This window comes from Lepus europaeus, chromosome 5, assembly GCF_033115175.1.
Source record: "Lepus europaeus isolate LE1 chromosome 5, mLepTim1.pri, whole genome shotgun sequence".
In the NCBI taxonomy this organism is placed as follows: domain Eukaryota; kingdom Metazoa; phylum Chordata; class Mammalia; order Lagomorpha; family Leporidae; genus Lepus; species Lepus europaeus.
In genome coordinates, this window is record NC_084831.1 from 42,976,301 (window position 1) to 42,990,059 (window position 13,759).

General features: G+C 46.0%; 1 non-coding gene across 1 annotated transcript; it reads right to left on the minus strand.

Annotated features, from left to right (window-relative positions):
- Positions 1-10,348: 10,348 nt before the first annotated feature.
- LOC133761276 (U6 spliceosomal RNA) lies at positions 10,349-10,456 on the minus strand. Its single transcript, XR_009866078.1, has one exon. It is a non-coding gene; the product is annotated as a U6 spliceosomal RNA (small nuclear RNA).
- Positions 10,457-13,759: the final 3,303 nt, after the last annotated feature.

A 13,759-nucleotide genomic window follows, 5' to 3' on the forward strand; every position in this document is an offset into this window, starting at 1 on the left:
CAGATACAAATTTGGGTGTCCACGTAGGAGACCTGGAAGAAGCTCCTGACTCCTGGCTTCGGATCAGCCCAGCTCCAGCCATTGCAGCCATTTGGGTAGTGAACCAGCAGATGGAAGACCTCTCTCTTTCTTTCTTCTCTCTCTCTCTCTCTCTCTCTCTCTCTCTCTCTCTCTCTCTCTGTCTCTCTGCTTCTGCATCTTTGTAACTCTGCCTTTCAAATAAATAAATGTTTAAAAAATCTGGGGGGCCAGCGCCATGGCTCACTTGGTTAATTCTCTGCCTGCGGCACCTGTATCCCATGTGGGTGCTGGTTCTAGTCCCGGTTGCTCCTCTTCCAGTCCAGCTCTCTGCTGTGGCCCGGGAAGGCAGTGGAGGATGGCCCGGGTGCTTGGGCCCCTGCACCCTCATGGGAGACCGGGAGGAGGCACTTGGCTCCTGGCTTCGGATCGGCGCAGCGCCAGCCATAGCAGCCATTTGGAGAGTGAATCAGCTGAAGGAAGACCTTTCTCTCTGTCTCTCTTTTTCACTGTCTATAACTCTACCTGTCAAATAAATAAATAATTAATTAATTAATTAAAAAAAATTTTGGATGTCATGGAGGCATTTACAGCCATGAGGGTGAGTGAGATCATCTGTATAGCTGAGTGTCTTTAGCTACAAGAAGTCCAACTACTGGTCTCAGGGCCACTCTAATGTCAGAAGAATGAAGGTCAGGGAAATTAGAAAGGACTAGCAAAGGAGACTGAGGTTAGAGGAAAATCGGGAGAGTATACTGTCTGTCCATGAGCCACATGAAGAAAGTGTTTCAGGAAAAAACAAGGAAGGACTGAGTCAAAAGAGTAAAAAAAAAAAAAAGTAAAAATGGGTCAAAAGGGATCGTAGAGCTATTGGAATAAGAATCGACCTCCAGACTTAGCAATGCAGAGGTCTTCGGTGACCTTGGTCACAACAGTTTCCATGGAGGGAGGGGAGAAAATCTATTCAAAGAAAAAGAATGAAAAGAGAATGAAAGGAGATGACTCAGAGTCAAAGAATACAGATACTTTTTTAAATTTAATTTTATTTACTTGAAAGAGTAACAGATAGAGGTAGAGACAGAGAGAGGTCTTCCATCTGCTGACTCACTCCACAAATGGCTGCAACAGCCGGAGCTGAGCTGATCCAAAGCCAGGAACCAGGAGCTTCTTCCAGGTCACCCACACAGGTTCAGGGGTCCAAGGACTTGGGCCATCCTCTGCTGCTTTCCCAGGTGCATTAGCAGGGAGCTGGATCAGAAGTGGAGCAGCCAGCACTCAAACTGGCACCCATATGGGATGCTGGTGCTGCAGCCTTGAGCTTTAACCTGCTGCACCACAGCTCCAGCCTCACAGATAATTCTTTAGAGACAGTTAGCTGCAGTGGAGAGCAGAGAAACAGTGTAGTGGCTGGAGAGGGATGTGGAGCCAAAAGAGTTTCTTTTCATAAGGTGAGAGAGAACATAGCTTTTTTATTATTTTATTTTATTTTTTTAGAAAAAGTAAAACTGATGGGATGATCCTGTGGAAAGGAAACAATGATGTAGGCAAGAGAAGAAACTGTTGGAGCAAGAATTGGCTTTCAGAATATCTAAGAGAGTATCGCTGAGTACCTGGGCATGGATGCAGAGTGTGGATTAAGTGTTTAAAGTGGGGAGAAAGGAGAGGATATTAGAAGTATGAAGAGAGGAAAGCTTAAGAAACAGGCACTCAGGGAAAGTGGATAGACTTGAAAATGAAGCACGAGTCCCAGGCAGCACTAATGGCACACTCGAAGTTAGTGGTAGGGAATTTTAAGAGTCCAGCCGACCAGCTCTCTGCTGTGGCCTGGGAGTGCAATGGAGGATGGCCCAAGTCCTTGGGCCCTGCATCCGCATGGGAGACCAGGAGGAGGCGCCTGGCTCCTGGCTTCAGATCAGCATGGTGCGCCGGCCGCAGCACACCGGCCACAGCGGCCATTGCGGGGTGAACCAACGGAAAAAGGAAGACCTTTCTCTCTGTCCACTCTGTCAAAAAAAAAAAAAAGAGTCCAGCCGACAAAGCTGTGGATTTTTCTTCATTCACTTTCCCAAAGGTAGAGAGTAGGCAGAGAGATTGCCCAGGGTAGGGGTTTTGTGAGGCAAAAATGGCAAAGCAAAAGGAGGGGAGACAGAAGAGGACAATCAACAGGATTATTATAATGTTGGACCTTGGAATTCAAGTGAGTAAAAATGGAAGTGAGGACATAGGATAGGTGAGGAATGCCAGAGGTATTCAGATCACTAGACTACAGGGTCCTGAAGGATAAAAGACAGTTGGAGTTGGGGTGTTGGAAGGAGTGAGATGGAAAGATACAGAAAAGTAGAAATGTAAGAAAAATTATTGATAGATTATTAAGATCTAAGATAATCATAATAATTATTGCAATTGGAAACCATCTCAGAAGTAATAGTACTATTAGGACCCAGTCCATGCCCTCAAAGTACTTTCTGTGTAGTGGGAAAGGCGAGGCAGAATGATATGAGTGCTACAGAGAGGTGCAGGCAGTGGCTGTGGAGCTGAAAGGAAGCGGTGAGTCTACGTGAAGGTCAGATCAAGGAAAGCCTCCAAAGAAGGTGGCAGTTGAGGTGAGCCTCAACAAGGAGCAGGTGCCTGAACAAATAGCCAGTTATGCCCTTGCAGTGAGGACTCCGAAAACTGTTGGGAGCACAAGCTGGGGGCTATGGCAGGACACGAGACTAGAGAGCCAGATGAGGGATCTTTGAATGCCAAGCTAATACTTGGGCATTTAAAAAAATAATTAGTGAAGTTGGGGGCCCTTCTTGCAAGCAGTTGAGCCCAGTTATTAACATATTATGAAGCCATACTTGTTTATGAATTTTGATCAGTCCAAAGTTATCTTATTCTCCATCATGTGATAAGGTCATATGAAGGATACTTATGTTTCGTTAGAATTTTCTGATTGTACTTCTCAGATCACTTGCCTGCTACTGCAAGATAATGTTTCTTTCCAAGCCACATATTGCCACAAGGCCATTCAGTTTCCTCCCAACGGCTTTCAATTCCATCCCCCAGTGTGGGCAGGAGCGCCTAGAATGAGACTCCTTAGAAGTCTGAAGCTCCTGCCAGAAAGAATGGGAAATATATTGGATATGACCAGCACTTTGCCGTCTGGGACATTAAGACCAGTTGAAGCGGGTCAGAGTTAAAGATGAATAGCCCTAGCCTCCCTGGGAGAAGAAGGTACAAGGGCACAGCCTTAAAACCAAGGAGTCACAATTTTTTTCCAGAACCCAGTACCAATATCAATGATAGAATCAGTCTCTTTGCAAGCTGTATGTATGATGTCATCTGAAAATATCAGAACCTCTGTGGTCACTAACCAGACAAGGGTCGAAACCAGGACTTTCTCTACTGCGTCACTGTGGCTGCAATCAAGTCCCTCTCCTCCTCCGGACCCGGGGTCCTGCCTACAAAATGGAGGCTCTGTGCGCATCTCCGCTCAGCTCTGGCAGGCCCTGGCATTTCTGTTACCAGTGATTCTTCACTAACCTCATCACACAAGCCCGTGGTTTTCCAGGCCATGAGATCCTTTCACCCCATGCCCCTCTCCTCCAACCCATTATACATGATGTTGGGTTTTTCTTGTTTAAACAGAAAACATGATGTGCCAGCAGGAACTTTATTTCGCTTAACATGTTTGAGGAAAAAAAAAAAATCGCATACTGGGCTTTGTTGTTCCAGTAGCCGAAATAATGAAAGCATCAGAACATAGAGCATCATTTTGTACTGCCCTCAAGTGGTGGTGGCCTGCATGTCTTCCTGGTTGTGGTTTAGGGAATAAAAAACATGTTTTCAGAAAAACTCACAGTGTACGAAGGGAGGAGCATCACAGAGGGCCTGAACAGGACAGGCTGTTCAAGGACATTTTATCTAACTCCCTCTTCTTTCCTAAAAGGCGCTGAACCCAACAGCAAACAGCTCTTCTCTATCTTCTCCTACTTTTTTTTAAAGATTTATTTATTTATTTGAAAGTCAGAGTTACACAGAGAGAGGAGAGGCAGAGAGACAGAAACAGAGAGAGAGAGAGAGAGAGAGAGAGAGAGGTCTTCCATCAGATGGTTCACTCTCCAATTGGCTGCAATGGCTGGAACTGCGCCAATCGGAAGCCAGGAGCCAGGAGCTTCTTCCAGGTCTCCCAAGTGGGTGCAAGGACCTGGGCCATCTTCTACTGTTTTCCCAGACCACAACAGAGAGCTGGATTGGAAGAGGAGCAGCCGGGTCTTGAACTGGCGCCCTTATGGGATGCTAGTGCTTCAGGCCAGGGCATTAACCCGCTGCACCACAGTGCAGGCCCCTACCTTCTTCTATCTTTAAAGAGCTGCTCTGGCTCCATTCTGCTGCTTTTTCATCATCGCCGAAGTTTCAGGAGCTAACTATAGGCTGCTTCTATTTTTCACTTCCAATCTATTTTTTTAAGGATTTTATTTATTTGAAAGGCAGAGTTACAGATAGACAAAGGGAGAGGGTGAGGGAGATGGAAAAGGAGAGAAAGAGAGAGAGAGAGAGAGAGAGAGAGAGGTCTTCCATCTGCTGGTTCACTCCCCAAATGGCCGCAACAGCTGGAGCTGAGCCCATCCCAAGCAGGGAGCCAGGAGCTTCTTCCAGGTCTTCCACATGGGTACAAGGGCCCAAACACTTGTGCCATCTTCCACTGCTTTCCCAGGCCATAGCAGAGAGCTGGATCAGAAGAGTAGCTGGGACAAGAACCAGTGCCCATATGGGATGCTGGCGCTCACATTGGAGGCTTAGGCTACTACACCACAGCACCTGCTCCTCCATTCTATTTTTAACTTTGAAGTAATTTCAAACTTACAGAAGAGTTGCAAGAACATTATAGAAAACTGTTATGTTTCACTTCATTTTATTTATTTTATTTTATTACAAAGAATTCCCAGGGGTCTAGTGTTAGCAGGTTAAGCTTGCAACACCAGCATCCCATATCAACAGAGTACTAGTTTGAGTCCTGGCTGCTCCACGTCCAATCCAGCTTCCTGCTAATGCACCTGGGAAGGCAGAAAAAGATAGCCCCAGTGTGTGAGCCCCTACTGCCCATGTGGAAACCAGGATGGAGTTCCAGCTCTTGGATTCAGCCTCGTTCAACCCTGGATGTTAAGGCCATTTGGGGAATGAACCAGCAGACTGAAGATCTCTCTCTCGCTCTCTGTCTCTCTCACTCTTGCTCTCACTCTCGCTCTCTCTTTCTCTCTTTTTTTTTTTTCTGATACTCTACCTTTCACATACATAAATCCAGAAAATAAAAAGAGTTCCCAAATGCACTGCAAGTTAATATTTTGCCACATTCTGTGAGTCTGTGAGTGTATGAATACATACATGTATATGGATGTGTACATTCTTTAGAACCATTTGAATTACAGTATTTTCCCCCTAATTCCCTAAATATTCAAATGTATAAGTTTTAGGAACAAGGATATTCTTTTTTTAAGATATTTATTCACTTCTTTATTTGAAAGCCAAAGTAACAGAGAGAAAGGAAGAGACAGAGTAAGAGAGAGAGACAGTGAGAGAGAGAGAGAGAGATCTTCCATCCACTGATTCAGTCCTCAAATGGCAGCAACAGCCAGGGTGGGCCAGCTGATGCCAGGAACCAGGAACTCCATCCTGGTCTCCCATGCAGGTAGCAAGGGCCTAAGTACTTGAACTGTCTTCCACTGCCTTCCCAGGCCCATTAGCAGGAAGCTGGGTTGGAAGCAGGTGAGACAGGGCTCCAACCAGCACTCAAATATGGGATGCTCCTGTTGCAATGGGCAGCTTGCACTGTTTCACCACAAGGATGGCTCCTGGGAAATTCTTTTATGACCCTCCATACTCATCCCATTGATAATTAAATTCAGGAAATTAAAAATTGATATCCTGGAACTTGTGCTGTGGAGTAGTGGGTAAAGCCACCACCTGCAGTGCCAGCATCCCGTATGGGCACCAGTTTGAGTCCCAGCTGCTCCACTTCTAATCCAGCTCCCTGCTTGTGAGCCTGGGAAAGCAGAAGAAAATGGTCCAAGTACTTGGGCCCATGCACCCACGTGGGATACTCAGAAGAAGCTCTTGATTCCTGACTTCAAATTGGCCCAAATGATAGAGTTACAGAGAGAAGAGAGACGGATAGAGATCTTCCAACGGCTGGGCCCCATGGCCAGGGTTGGACCAGGCCAAACCAGGATCCTGGAGCTTCTTCCAGTTCCCTCATGTGGGTGCAGAGGCCCAGGGGCTTGAGCTATCTTCCACTGCTTTCTCGGGCACATTAGCAGGAAGTTGGATCAGAAGTGGAGAAGCCAGTACTCGAACCAGCGCCTGTATGGGATGCTGATGCTGTAGGGCACAGCTTAACTCTGTCCCACAGAGCCCATCCCTCATGATATTTATATGTATATATTATATTTTAAAGATTTGTGTGTTTATTTGAAAGGCAGAGTTACAGAGGGGCAGAGACACAGAGAGAGAGGTCTTCCATCTGCTGGTTCACTTCCCAAATAGCTGCAACAGCTGGAGCTGCACTGATCTGAAGACAGGAGCCAGGAGTCTTCTCCAGGTCTCCTATGTGGGTGCAGGGGCCCAAGGACTTGGACCATCCTTCACTGCCCTCCCAGGCCATAGCAGAGAGCTGGACTGGAAGTGGAGCTGCTGGGACTTGAACGGGTACCAATATGGGATGCTGGCACTGCAGGCGGTGGCTTTTACCTGCTATGCCATAGCGCCAGCCCCTCTCATGTTCTATTTTTAAAGAGTACTGGCCAGAAGCTCTGTAGAATTTCTCTATTTGGACTATATTTACATATTCTTGATTTTTTGGACAGAGGGCAAGAATATTACCTACATGATGTTGTGTTTTTCTCAGCACATCTTATACAGAGAACCGTGATATCACCTAGCCAACTATCAATTGTGCCCACTTGGATCCATTGGTTAGGGTGGTATCTGCCAGGTTTCTTCACTGTGAAGTTGCATTTTTTCCTATGTAAGTAATGAGTAATCTATGGATTACTTTGACACTGTGTAAACATCCTGTTCCTTTGCAAACTTTTGCTCAATTGCCCCAGCTTTCACTGATAATTCTTGTCTGATCAATTAGTGGCAATCTGATCAATAGTGGCAAAATGGTGACTTCTCAAACTGTATCATTCCATTTAGATTGTTTAGTTGACATTCTACGTAAGCAAGATCTTCCCCTTTCCTCTTTTTTATTTACAAATTATTTATTGTCAGCAGTGTAAATTAAGTGATCCTATCTTATTTTGTAAGAGACAATCCTTCACTGTCATTATATATATACATATGTATATATATATGTATTTTATAAATATATATATTTAACATTCAGTTTGTCACAACTTTGGCTAATGAAATCCTCTTCCAGCTGAGACCTTTGTCCTTTGACATACCCCCATTATTTATTTATATATTTTAGCTCTTCCTTGTTTTCTGGTGTAAAATGTCCCAGGCTCATGTTGTAGTTCTGGAAATAAGCCATTTATCCAAAGAGCTCTCCCTCCTTTTACAAAAAAAGTTAAATATTAATATATTTACTTGAAAGGCAGAGTTACAGAAAGAGAGAGGGTGAGACACACAGAGAGAATCTTCCATCTGCTGGCTCACTTGCCAGGCATAGGCCAGGCCAGAGCAACACCTAGAAACTCCATCCAGGTCTCTCACATGGGTGGCAGGAGCCCACATATTTGGGTCATCATCCACTGCCTCCTAGGTGCATCAGCCAGAAAGTGGGTCAGAAGTTCAGAGCAGCCAGAACTCAGACTAGGCATCTCAAGCTGTGGCCTAACTTGCTGTGCCGCATTCCCACCTGCCCTGAGCTCCCCTTCCTGTAGGGAATAGACTTAGAATCCAAGATCTGAGTACCAGCTCTGCTCAGAGCTGCTAGTGTGTACTTGTTTCTAGGCCTTTTTAGTAAACAAACCTGAAGCGTGGAGATGACAATTTAATTTCGCTCAACTATTTTAACCGTGAACTCGTTACTGGGATCTCATCTCCAGTTGAAGACCACAGGATGCTTCCTCCTATTCTTTATTCCCAGCTCCCTTTTCCCACAGGGAGAGCTCTGGCTCCCAGCAACATCAGTGTCTTCAATCACTCAGTGTTATGACACACACAAAATAGTTTCAGAAATTGTTATATTCATCCCATTACCAAAACCAGCCTCCTAAATAGGGTTCAAGATTTGCAGTGTTGGCCGGCGCCGTGGCTTAACAGGCTAATCCTCTGCCTTGCGGCGCCGGCACACTGGGTTCTAGTCCCGGTTGGGGCGCCGGATTCTATCCCGGTTGCCCCTCTTCCAGGCCAGCTCTCTGCTATGGCCCGGGAAGGCAGTGGAGGATGACCCAAGTGCTTGGGCCTTGCACCCGCATGGGAAACCAGGAGAAGCACCTGGCTCCTGCCTTCGGATCAGCGCGATGCGCCAGCCACAGCGGCCATTGGAAGGTGAACCAATGGCAAAAAGGAAGACCTTTCTCTCTGTCTCTCTCTCTCTCACTATCCACTCTGCCTGTCAAAAAAAAAAAAAAAAGATTTGCAGTGTTGTTGTGTGTTTAATCTAAAGGTACATATGCAAAGTACTGTGTTCAAAAGTACTTGGCTTAGCTTTTCCCCCTGGCTTAGCTTTTCCCCCCTCAGAGTGGTTATATTACTTACTTAAACATAGTTAGAGTCTTTTTTTTTTTTTTTTTTTGGACAGGCAGAGTGGACAGTGAGAGAGAGACAGACAGAGAGAAAGGTCTTCCTTTGCCGTTGGTTCACCCCGCAACGGCCGGCGCATCGCGTTGATCCGAAGGCAGGAGCCAGGTGCTTCTCCTGGTCTCCCATGGGGTGCAAGGCCCAAGCTCTTGGGCCATCCTCTACTGCACTCCCGGGCCATAGCAGAGAGCTGGCCTGGAAGAGGGGCAACCGGGACAGAATCTGGCGCCCCGACCGGAAATAGAACCCGGTGTGCCGGCGCCGCTAGGCAGAGGATTAGCCTGTTGAGCCACAGCGCCGGCCTAGAGTCATTTTTTTAAAGATTTATTTATTGAGGCCAGTGCTGTGGCATAGCGGGCAAAGCCACTGACTGCAGTGCCTACATCCCATATGGGCACTGGTTTGAAACCCAGCTGCTCCACTTCTGATCCAGCTCTCCACTATGGCCTGGGAAAGCAATGGAAGATGACCCAAGTCCTTGGTTCCCTGCACCCATGTGGGAGACCTAGAATAAGCTTCTGACTCCCAACTCCTGGCTCCTGGCTTCGGATCAGTGCAGCTCCGGTCATTGCAGCCATCTGGGGAGTGAACCAGCAGATGGAAGACCTTTCTCTCTCTCTCTCTCTCTCTCTCTCTCTGTCTCTGCCTCTCTGTAACTCTACCTTTCAAATAGAAAAGTAAATTTTTTAAAAAATTATTTATTTATTTTAAATATTTTTATTTTTAAAGACATTTATTTTAAAGATTTGTTTATTATTTTTAAAATATTTCTTTTTTAAAAGATGTACTTATCTACTTGAATGGCAGTGTTACAGAGAGGCAGAGGCAGAGAGAGAGAGAGGAAGAAAGGTCTTCCATCTCCATCCTCTGGTTCACTCCTCAGATGGCTGCAACAGCTGGAGCTATGCTGATCTGAAGCCATTTCCGGGTGTCTCATGTGGGTGCAGGAGCCCAAAGTCTTGGGCCATTTTCCACTGCCTTCCCAGGCCATAGCAGAGAGCTAGATCAGAAGTGGAGCAGCCAGAACTCAAACCAGCGCCCATGTGGGATGTCGGCACTGCAGGCAGCAGCTTTACCTGCTATACCATGGCGCCGACTCCAAGGCACAATAGCAAGGAACAGGATGGAAAGCAGAGCAGCCGGGACTGGATCCTGTGCTCATATCGGATGCTGGCATTGCAGGAGGCAGCTTAACCCACTGTGCCACAATGCCGGGCCCCAAATTTTCTTTTTCAATATGTAAAAATTAACATTATTGGGCCCGTGTTGTAGCATAGCAGGTTGGGCTGCCACCTGTAATGCCAGCACCCAATATGTGCACCAGTTCACATCCCAGCTATTACACTTCCTATCTAGCTCTCTGCTAATGATCTGAGAAAGCAGCAGAAGATGGTCCAAGTACTTGGGAGACCCAGATGAAGCTCCTGACTTCAACCTGGCCCAGTTCTGGTCATTGCAGCCATTTAGGGAATGAACCAGCAGATGGAAAATGTCTCTGTCTCTCCTTCTCTTTGTAACTCTGCCTTTTAAATAAAATAAATACATCTTCTAAAGAAAAAACTTATCGTTGTCCTAAAATACCAATCCATACAAAAATAATGTGGAATGCTTCGCAGATCTGTGTGTCATCTATGTTGTAGGAGTTATGCCAATTTTGTCTGTATTATTCCAATTTTAGTATATGTGCTGTCAAAGCAAGCACATCTCTGATTCATTCTTCAACCCATTTGATTCCTACTTAGGCCCCTCACTGCACTGAAACTATTGCTTAAAACTACTCATCAGGGGCCGGCGCCATGGCTCACTTGGTTAATCCTCTGCCTGCGGCGCCAGCATCCCACATGGGGGCTGGGTTCTAGTCCCGGTTGCTCCTCTTCCAGTCCAGCTCTCTGCTGAGGCCCAGGAGTGCAGTGGAGGATGGCCCAGGTGCTTGGGCCCTGCACCCGCATGGGAGACCAGGAGGAAGCACCTGGCTCCAGGCTTCGGATTGGCGCAGCACCGGCCATAGTGGCCATTTTGGGGTGAACCAATGGAAGGAAGACCTTTCTCTCTGTCTCTCCATCTCACTGTCTGTAACTCTACTTCTCAAATAAATAAATTAAAAAAAAAAAAAAACTACTCATCAATGACCAATATTTTTCTGTCCTTGTCTTATGTGACTTTCCCATACTCGGCTGACCTCTCTGATTTTCTGGAAACACTTTCCCGTCCTGGTTTTGGTGATACCTGCTCCTCTGGTTGTGTTGTCTCTTTGCAGCCTCTCTTCCTTCTCCGTGGCTATTCGACCCCCGCAAGTTTGCCATTCCTCCGTACCCTTCCTTTTTCTCCGTATGCTCCCTTCCTAGCTTTCAGCTATTTCTATGGCTTCCAAACTTGTGTCTTCATCCCAGACTTTTCTCTGGTCTCCAGCTGCCTAATTGACATCCTCTTGGATATCTCACAGACATCTCAGGTTCAACGTGTCTAAAATAGAACTTGTAATTTCCCTGCCAAACCTGCTCTCCCAGGCTCTTCCTCTCAGTTTACTGCTCTTGCCACAAGTCTAGAAGTCATTCTTGATTTCTTTCTCCATTTTTTCCAACTAAAATGTCCCCAATCCATCTGCAAAATAGGAACATTTTACCTCCAAATTTATGCCAAGTGAGTCCATTTCTCTCTGTCTCCAGCACCTCCCCTTCACTCATCATCTCCACCCAGACTGCTCACGAGCCTCTTAAGTGGCCTTCCCCTCAGCCATTCTCTCCGCTCCCCCTTTCATCCCCACACATGTATTCTCCACACAGTAGCCACCAATGACCTTCTTAAGAACAAAATAATAATACATTTATTGCATGTCTATTGTGTGCAGGAACTACTTTAAGCACTTAATTAAAATCTTCACAACTCTGTGAGGTAAAACCCAAATCTACCTCAATTTTATAGAGAGGGAAATTGGGCACAAAGAGATTGAGTCATCCAAAATTATATAACTAGTAAGTGGTGGAACTTAGGTTTAGGGGGGCCGGCATTGTGGCCTAGTAGGTAAAGCTGCCACCGCAATGCTAGAATCCCATATGGGCACCGGTTCAAGTCCTGGCTGTCTGCTTCTGATCCATCTAATGGCCTGAGAAAAGCAGTGAAAGATGGCCCAAGTGTTTGGGCCCCTCCACTCACATGGGAGACCCAGAAGAAACTTCTGGCTCCTGGCTTCAGCCTGGCCCAGCTCTAGTCATTGTGGCCATCTAGGGAGTGAACAACAGATGGAAGATTTCTCTCTCTGTCTCTCCCTCTCTTTCTGTAACTCTGACTTTCAAATAAATAAATCTTAAAAAAAAAAAAAAAGAAGAAGAAGAAGAATTTAGGTTTGGAACTGGACTGACTCCTTAGCCTTTATGCTTATCTACCACACTGTACAGGATTATGTCACCACCCAGCCTCAAATACTTTGATGACTTCTCACTGCCCTGGGACTAAACTCCCAACTCCTTACTGAAGGGGAGCTTACCATGTGCTCATCCTGCCTCCTTTTCCTCTGCCCCATCCTCTCCTGCCCCCTCGCCCACTTTTGTTGAAAATGATGAACTCTTTCCTGTTGACAGCCATTACCTCTTCTCTACCTCAAATATTCTTTTCCCTGAACTTCATGTGACTGATTCCTTCCTTCTTCAGGTCTCATTTTAATTTTGTTTACAAAGAAACTTTCCCTCCCATATTATTTCATATTTTACCCCAAGGAATACATTTTTAAAAATTCATTTATTTATTTATTTTCATTGCTTAATTTGAAATGCAGAAGACACATGGAAAAATATCTTCCATCCATTGATTCATTCGTCAAATGCTCACAACAGCCAGAGCTGGGCCAGTCTGAAGCCAGGGTCCCAGAACTCCATTCAAGTCTCCATGTGGATGGCAGGGACCCAAGTACTCCAGTCATCACCTGCTACCTCCTGGGAAGCACTTTGACATGAAACTGAAATAGGAATCAGAGGAGCCAGGACTCAAACCAGGTGCTCCTATGTGGACTGTGGGCATCCCAAGCAGCAACATGACCACTGCACCACCCACCCACCCCCATGCTACTGCTTAAGTGGATCCCTTCCTGGCATGTTCTATCTCAGTCCCATATTTATTTGCTTTCCTTAGGCCTTAAACCAATTTGCAGTTATTTATTTCTTTGTTCACTTGCCTGTTTCCCACTAAAATGAAGTGCTCTGAAGATGGAGGCTGTGTCCATACTTAGTGGCAGGAAGTTTCCAATTCATTGGAGGAACTCTAGAACTATCTGGTATAAACACATATTACCTTTTTCTACTTGGCACCTTCCATTTATTCCTTATTCCTGTCTCCTCATCACTTTGATGTGTCACAGCCCAAATGTGTCTCCTCTCAACCATACCCTTACATGACCTCATGGCTTATCTCTTTACAACCTGTTAGTCATAGTTTTTATTACTGCTAATTGCCTCAGTCACTTCATGTTTCACCATTCAGATTCCAGGGAGAGAAACACTGATTTATATACTTTTTTTTTTTTTTTTGAATCAGACTACGTGTGTCATTACCAGTGAGCTCACGGGCTGCTTGCCTTGGGGGTCTTGTTCACAGTCCTAGTCCATGTAGCTGTGTTAAGACAAGGCATGGATGGAGATGGTCTGCACAATGCTGGCTTCCACAGGATGAGGATTTAGAAGACACAGCAGAGCTGGCGCTGTGGCCTAGTGGGTAAAGCCACCTCCTGCAGTGCCAGCATCCCATATGGGCGCTGGTTTGTGTCCCGGTTGCTCCACTTCCAATCCAGTCTTCTGCTATGGCCTAGGAGAGCAGTAGAAGATGGCCCAAGTCCTTGGGCCTCTGCACTCATGTGGGAGACCTGGAAGAAGCTCCTGGCTTCGGGTCAGCGCAGCTCCAGCCATTGCAGCCAGCAACTGTCCCCAAGCCCTCACATTTACACAGCATTTCTAAACCTGCAGAAAGGGTGTTTGCACCAACCTGCATTTATACCTCCAGCAACATGTGAGTTAAA